Source organism: Pseudorca crassidens, chromosome X (genome assembly GCF_039906515.1).
Source record: "Pseudorca crassidens isolate mPseCra1 chromosome X, mPseCra1.hap1, whole genome shotgun sequence".
In the NCBI taxonomy this organism is placed as follows: domain Eukaryota; kingdom Metazoa; phylum Chordata; class Mammalia; order Artiodactyla; family Delphinidae; genus Pseudorca; species Pseudorca crassidens.
Window position 1 is genome coordinate 2,063,157 of NC_090317.1, and position 6,893 is coordinate 2,070,049.

Below are 6,893 nucleotides of genomic sequence, written 5' to 3' on the forward strand. Positions count from 1 at the left end.
AGGGCGCGTTCAACCCTGGGTTGCAGGGCCCCACCCCAGAGGCTCTGATCTGGCACACCTGGGGTGGGGCCTGCGAATTTGCTAGTCCAGCAATCCTGGGTGATGCTGCTGCTGGCCAGGGACCCCACTGTGAGAAGCACTGCTCTAGAGGGCTGAGACTCCTAGGTGTGTGCCCCCTGCCCTACCCCAGACTGGCTCCTCTGCAGGGTCCCCACGGGCCTGGGAAGCGCCAGGAGGATGCTGGCTCTCGCGAGATCTGGGGCTTCCCATTGAGCAGCCTTCACCCTTCCCCGCCTGAGGATGTGGTCCACAGCGCACCGCCCCCCCGCCCCCCCCCCGCACCCCGGCAGGATCAGGTGTCAGGTTTGTACACGTGCTCAGCAGTTCCCCGACTGGGGCTGATAACATCTGGACACTTAGGAGGGAGGGGCGGAGGCCTGGGCGTGGGGATGGGAAGAACTCTCTGATGAGGCAGAGGAAAAAGACCTGACCGCCGAGCTCAGAGGTGGGAAAGGAACACGGGCCCTGAGACCAAGAGTGTGGATTTGGGGGAGCGTGGAGGCCAGAAAGGGGGTTGTCTGCCCGGGAACTGCCCTGACAGTTGTCTGGTCTGTGGGCGTGGCCAGTCCTCTCCAGCCGCCGCCGCCGCCGCCGCCGCCTTTCCTGCCAAACGTTCCTCACCAAGAGGGTCTCCCAGCTCCTGGGTGATGCTGCCCAGACCTGCCCAACGCCCAGCGCCACCACCCACCGTTTTGGCCAGTCTTTGCGGTGGCTGGTCTTTGTTCGGCTCCAGGATCGCCCGCCTTCTAGTTGGAGGTGCAGAGCAAATGCAGTGCCAGTCACCAGGCACCATGTGTGCCCGGAACCAGCAGCTCTGGGACCCCAACGCTCGAGCACGTTCTGGCTGTGGGATCAGATGGGGGGTAGCCTTTGGCTTGCACTTTCCGCGGTCCCCTCCTGCACCCCCTTTTCCTTGGCGTCGTTGAGCTTTCCTTGTTGACTGGTTCAAGCTCTCTATGCGTTAACGATACGAGCCCTGAGTCACGTCTTGCTACTATTTTTTTGCCCCACTTTGTCACTTGTGTCTTGACTTTGTGGTTTGCGGTTTGTGTTGGCCAGGCATACGATTTTAGTGCTTGTGTCATCAGACTTTCCAGGCTTCTCCTGATGGCTTCTGGGGCTTCTCGTCGGTTTGTTTGCTTCAGACTGACTTGGAGTGGTCTTCTCCATTTAAAATGATCGTGTATTACTTACCCATTGCTGCGTAACAGATTACCCCAATCGTAGCACCTTAACACAGCCAACCGTCGTCATCTCCCGCGTGTGTGAAGGACAGGACTCTAGAAGGCTTGGCTGGGGGCTTCCGGCTTGGGGTCCATCACAGGCTGCAGTCGAGGCCTCCGCTGGGGCCACAGCCCCATGGTCTGCCTAGGGTGTGGGGATGGGCGGGGGCAGCTCTGCTTCCAAGATGGCTCGCGTGGCTGTGGCGGGGCCTCGGGCCTCCCCACCGGGCCTCTCCCTAGGGGTGCTCAGGGTGGGGCTTCGCCAGAGCCCACGACCTAGCACAGAGCAGCCCCGAGATCGAGCCTCAGTGTTTCTCTAAGAACTTCACCTCGAAGTGACACCCCCTCACCTCTGCTGTAATTTTATGGCTTACACGGGTCAACCCAGGAACAGCGGAGGAGGGGACGGTACCCGCTAGGGCGTAGCTTGTTCGCGTTCATGGCGGATGCGAAGGCTCAGAGGAGTGTCCTCGCTCCAGAATCTGTGTGCGGGACTCCTGGTCCGCACAGGCCCCTTGGGAATGCGTCCTTTGTCTGAGCGGGGGTGGCAGGTTCCAGCCCGGGACCCAGAGAAGCAGGGCCTGTGTTTGCAAGGGCACAGTGGGTTTTCACCTTTAAACGGTTGCAGACAAAACACACAAAAAGCCAGAGAAAGAGGGCCTTCCCTGGTGGTGCAGTGGTTAAGAATCCGCCTGCCCATGCAGGGAACACGGGTTCGAGCCCTGGTCCGGGAAGATCCCACGTGCCGCGCAGCAGCGAAACCCGTGCGCCACAGCTACTGAGCCCACGAGCCTGAACTACTGAAGCCCGCGTACCTGAGCTCGTGTTCCGCAACGAGAGAAGCCACCGCGGTGAGAAGACCGCACACCGCAACTAGAGAAAGCCCGCGCGCAGCGACGAAGACCCACCACAGCCAAAAATAAATAAAATTTTAAAAACAGAAGTTAAAAAAAAAAAAAAGCCAGAGGAAAGAAAGAACATGTGACAGGACCCCAGCGTGGCCCACAGAGCCAGCGGTGCGTGCCCTCTGCCCAGGAGTTTGCAGCCCTGATGGGAGTCCTGGCTAGTTGCGCTGCCATGGGCGCGGGGGCCAGAAGCGCTTTCTCACCACAGCAGCCCATCCACTGCCAGGGCCCTGCAAGTGCGCACCCAGGCCTGGGCCCCAGTGCTCCCCGACCTCCAAGGTCCCCGCCCCCTCTCCTTCTCAGTGGGGTGGGGGCGGGGGCAGCTACCTTGCCTGAGGCTGGGGTGGCCTCTCTTGTGCCCATAGGTGCAGGCCCTCCTCTCCCAGCTCCCCTCCCCACCCCGCCAGCCTCCCACCGTGCAGCTGGGAAGTGGGTAGGGCCAGGGAGAAGAGAAGGGTGGGCCCCATTGTGAGGGTGCAGGCTGGCGAGCCCCTGTCCTCAGTGACCATGCCAGGTAGCCCCGGGCTGGGCTGTGACGGCTCAGCAGTGGCAGGCGCCAGCCCGGGGTGGCAGGCGAGTGTCCCTTTGGTCCCAAGAAGGAGCTCCCACTGTGGCCAAGGGAGAGGTGCCCGCCGCATCCTTCTTGCCTGAGAGTCAGACGTGACTCCCGATGACACGCTTGGTGGCTCTGAATTTGTCACGCAGGTTCTGTGGGTGGTGAGTGCCTTTCCTGTTGGCTCTCGCTGCTGGGCAACGCCGGGGCCCTTGGCGACAGCTCTCCGGCCCCGTCCGAGGCCGCCATGCACTTCTTGAACCCCAGGACCGTGGGTGTCGGGAGAGCCGGGCTCTCTGTCTCCGTCCCAGGAGCAGAGGCTGAGGCCGAGGCCGTGCTTGCTGGGCCCGGCCTCGTGGCTGTGGTGGTGGCTGCCGGGGACACCCTCCGGCCGCGATGTGGGGCCGCGGGGTCCTGGGGCTCCGGGAGACGCTCGGGCCCGCTGCAGCCCCACACTCCTGGGCCATCTGACTGTCCCCCTAAGTAGAGCCATCTTCCAGTCCCTCAGCCCTGGGCAGAAGGCACGACAAGGCGGGCCCGGCTTCCCTGCGGTCTTCCCTCTGAGGCGGCCTGCCCACGGGGGCCCAGGGCACTGCGTGGGCGCTGGTCCTCCCTTGCCCGAGGGAGCTCTTCCTAGCGGCCTGCTCTGTGGATGGGCATAATCAGGGCAGCAGCCAGGCCCTGTCCCCACCCGGCCGCCACCCACCTGCAGTGCTCATCCTTGGCCCTCACCCTCTCCGCCCGCCCGAGGACCTGGGTGCCTCCCCCCCGCTGAGTACCGGCATCAGTACCTGGCCCGTCCTCAGTAGGTGCTCTGACCCCAGGGCGGTCCCCCGGCCCCGCCCATCGTTTAGCGCTTTCCTCAGTCCTGCTCCCCTGGCTGCGGCCTCGCTGGGCTTGTGGGGACCTTCCAGACACACACACACACACACACACACACTCCCATCACTGGCTTCATCGGGGTTCCTGGGGGGTGTGGAGGTGGCTGCCCTGGCGCGCCCTGGCCCTGCGCCCTGGAGTTGGGTGAGGCCGCCGTGCTGGGGGCCTGCACGGGAATCCCAAGGGTCTCCAGACTACTGTCTCCCTTGTTGAAGTGCTGGGGCTCCCTCACTGTCGGGTGGGCGGCAGTCCCATCCTGAGGGGCCGGTGCTCCCCTTTCCTCAGCCGGGTCCCTCCCATCCTCCTGGGGGAGCGGGCAGCACGGAGGGTCGGGCGCAGAGGTGTGGCCAGAGCAGGGGTGGAGGCTGGCCAGCCTCCAGGTGGGGTGTGGGTGGTCAGCTCCACCATCCCCCTGCCCTGCCCTGCCCTGCCCGCAGCTGGACCTGCAGGATGGGGGGCTGCTCCCAACTGGGGTGACCAGCCACCCCGTCCCTAGACTTAGTAGGTGAGATGGGGCCAGCCTGGGGGAAGGCGTGTGGCCGGGACCTCGTCTCTGCTCCTGGCACCTGCTGGTGAGCGGGGCTCGGGCGTGGGCCTGGGGCCTGTTGGAGCTGTCTGCCCTGGGGGGAGGGGTAGAGTCTCCAGCGATGGCCACCCTGAACCTAGGGCAACTGGCCAGCCCCCGGGGTAGTAACAGTGGCACTTTCCTGTCCTTTAGACCCTCAGGGCCTGGGGTGGTCCATCGTCGTGGATCCACAGGCTGTGCCCCCCTTGGACTGTTCTCTTGGATGGACTGTCCTCTGCAGTGTGGGGACCAGCCCAGTAGCCACCATCTCTAGCTCCAGCACAGCGTGGGGGTCAAGGTAGGGGTGGACCTAGGTCTGCCCAACACTGTCTGCTACTTACCCTGGACCTGACAAGGGGGTGGAGGTCAAGGGTGGGAGGATCCTGAGCTAGGATTCCTGGCTCCATGCCCCTGCCCCACCCACAGGGCCCTCCTTTCTGTGCTCCACTAGGGATGCGGCTCAGACCTCTGGCAGCAGCCACGCATCCAGGTCCATTGCAACCAGCTCCATTGCATCATCCAGGCTCCTCCCTGCCTGGCAGGACCACCACCACCACCATTCCCTCCCCCCTCTGCTGGCACCTACACAGCAGGGGAGTCACTGTCCCCTTAACCTTGGGCAGCTGCTGCCCCCTGCTGTGTTCCCAGCACCACTGGAGCCCTTGGTGGGGGAAGGGAGGATGGCCTAAGCCCTGGGGAATGGAAGTCCTCAGTTGCCCTGTGATGGAACTCCAGAGCCCTCGGGGGACTTTTAGGCAGCTGGGCCCCTCAGAGCCCTCGCGGGAGGTAGTCTCAGAGCCCTGGGAAGTGGGGCCAAGCCTGAAGGGGAGTGCTGGGGGCGGTCCAGAGCCCTTGGGAGCTACAACTCTTTGGGAGGGGGGCGTCTAAGAGCCCTGGGGCAGGAAGCTTGAAGCCACTCAGGAGCCTGCAGAAACCCTCCCTCTGCTGCATGGTGATCAATGGATGTGGTTGCCCTTGGGGAATGATGAATGAGAACAGGGAGACTGTGTCACCTGGGTGGAGACTCTTTCCTCTCTTCTCTCAGACACCACAGTGGTTGCCAAGCACACCTAGCCTCCCCCTCTTTCCTGGAACAGATCAAGGACCTGAGGCCTGGAGAGGATCATTCCACCCGGAGGCCACGCCATCTCTCTCCCCTTCCTTGGGAGGGCCCAAGCCCAGCTCCCCTTGCTCCCATGCTGTCCCCCTCCGCCCCAGCTACTCCACAGGGTATCAGCGAGTCAACCTTACCACGTCCCTAGGCTCCACTTGCCTCTCCGCCAAGACCTGGTGGGGCTCCGGCTGAACAGCAGTGCCAGGTAGTGAGAGCCTGTGGGGGAGCTGTATTCACAGGCTCGGTCCCGCTTCCCAACATACTTGATGTGGGACCCGTTGCTGAAGCAAGATGTCTCAGCATGCCACCCTGGAGTTCTGGTGCACTGGCAACCTGACTACCTCTTCTGTACCCCCACCCCCATTCAGGCTCATTGATCTGACCATCAGGCCTTATTGTCACCAATGAGAAGGCAGCACCCCCTGCCCATGCCCACCACCCACCATGAAGCAAACAAGTCTCAGCTCTTGCACTGGGACGGCAAGGGGCAGAAGCTGGAGACCTGGGGAGTCCATGCCACAGTTGGCTGGGTGCTGGGGGAGCCAGGTGGGAGGGGCTTGCAGCAAACAAAGGAGGCTGAGCCTGTGGGAGGGGTAAGAAAATTAGAAGCAATTTTTTCATCCTTTTTTGTAAATATTTTTAAAGTATATATATATTTTGGCTGCGTCAGGTCTTAGTTGCGGTACAGAAGATCTTTAACTGTGATGTTCGGGCTCTTCATTGCGGCGTGCGGGTTTTTCTCTCTCTAGTTGTGGCGTGGGCTCCAGGGTGCGTGGGCTGTCTCGTTGAGGCGCATAAGCTCAGTAGCTGTGGCACGCGGGCTTAGTTGTCCCACAACATGTGGGATCTTAGTTCCCCCAGCAGGGATGGAACCCGTGTCCCCTGCGTTGAAAGGTGGATTTTTAAAAAATAAATTTATTTATTTTTGGCTGTGTTGGGTCTTCGTTGCTGCATGTGGGCTTTCTCTAGTTGTGGCGAGTGGGGGCTACTCTTTTGTTGCGGTGCAAGGGCTTCTCATTGCAGTGGCTTCTCTTGTTGTGGAGCATGGGCTCTAGGCGCACCGGCTCAGTAGTTGTGGCTCGCAGGCTCTAGAGCGCAGGCTCAGTAGTTGTGGTGCATGGGCTTAGTTGCTCCACGGCATATGGGATCTTCCTGGACCAGGAATCGAACCCGTGTCCCCTGCATTGGCAGGCGGATTCTTAACCACTGCGCCACCAGGGAAGTCCCAGAAGGTGTACTCTTCACCACTGGACCACCAGGGAAGTCCCATCATTCTTTTTTGTTTATTTTAAATGCACAAAAAAGTATGTATTATTATTTTTTTTGCGGTACACGGGCCTCTCACTGTTGTGGCCTCTCCCGTTGCGGAGCACACGCTCCGGACACGCAGGCTCAGCGGCCATGGCTCACGGGCCCAGCCGCTCCGCGGCATGTGGAATCTTCCCGGACCGGGGCACGAACCCACATCCCCTGCATCGGCAGGCGGACTCTCAACCACTGCGCCACCAGGGAAGCCCTGTGTTATTTTTAAGAAAACACCCGCCCAAGAAAAAAAAATGGGGAGACTAGGATGCATCAAAAAGAAATGTCCAGG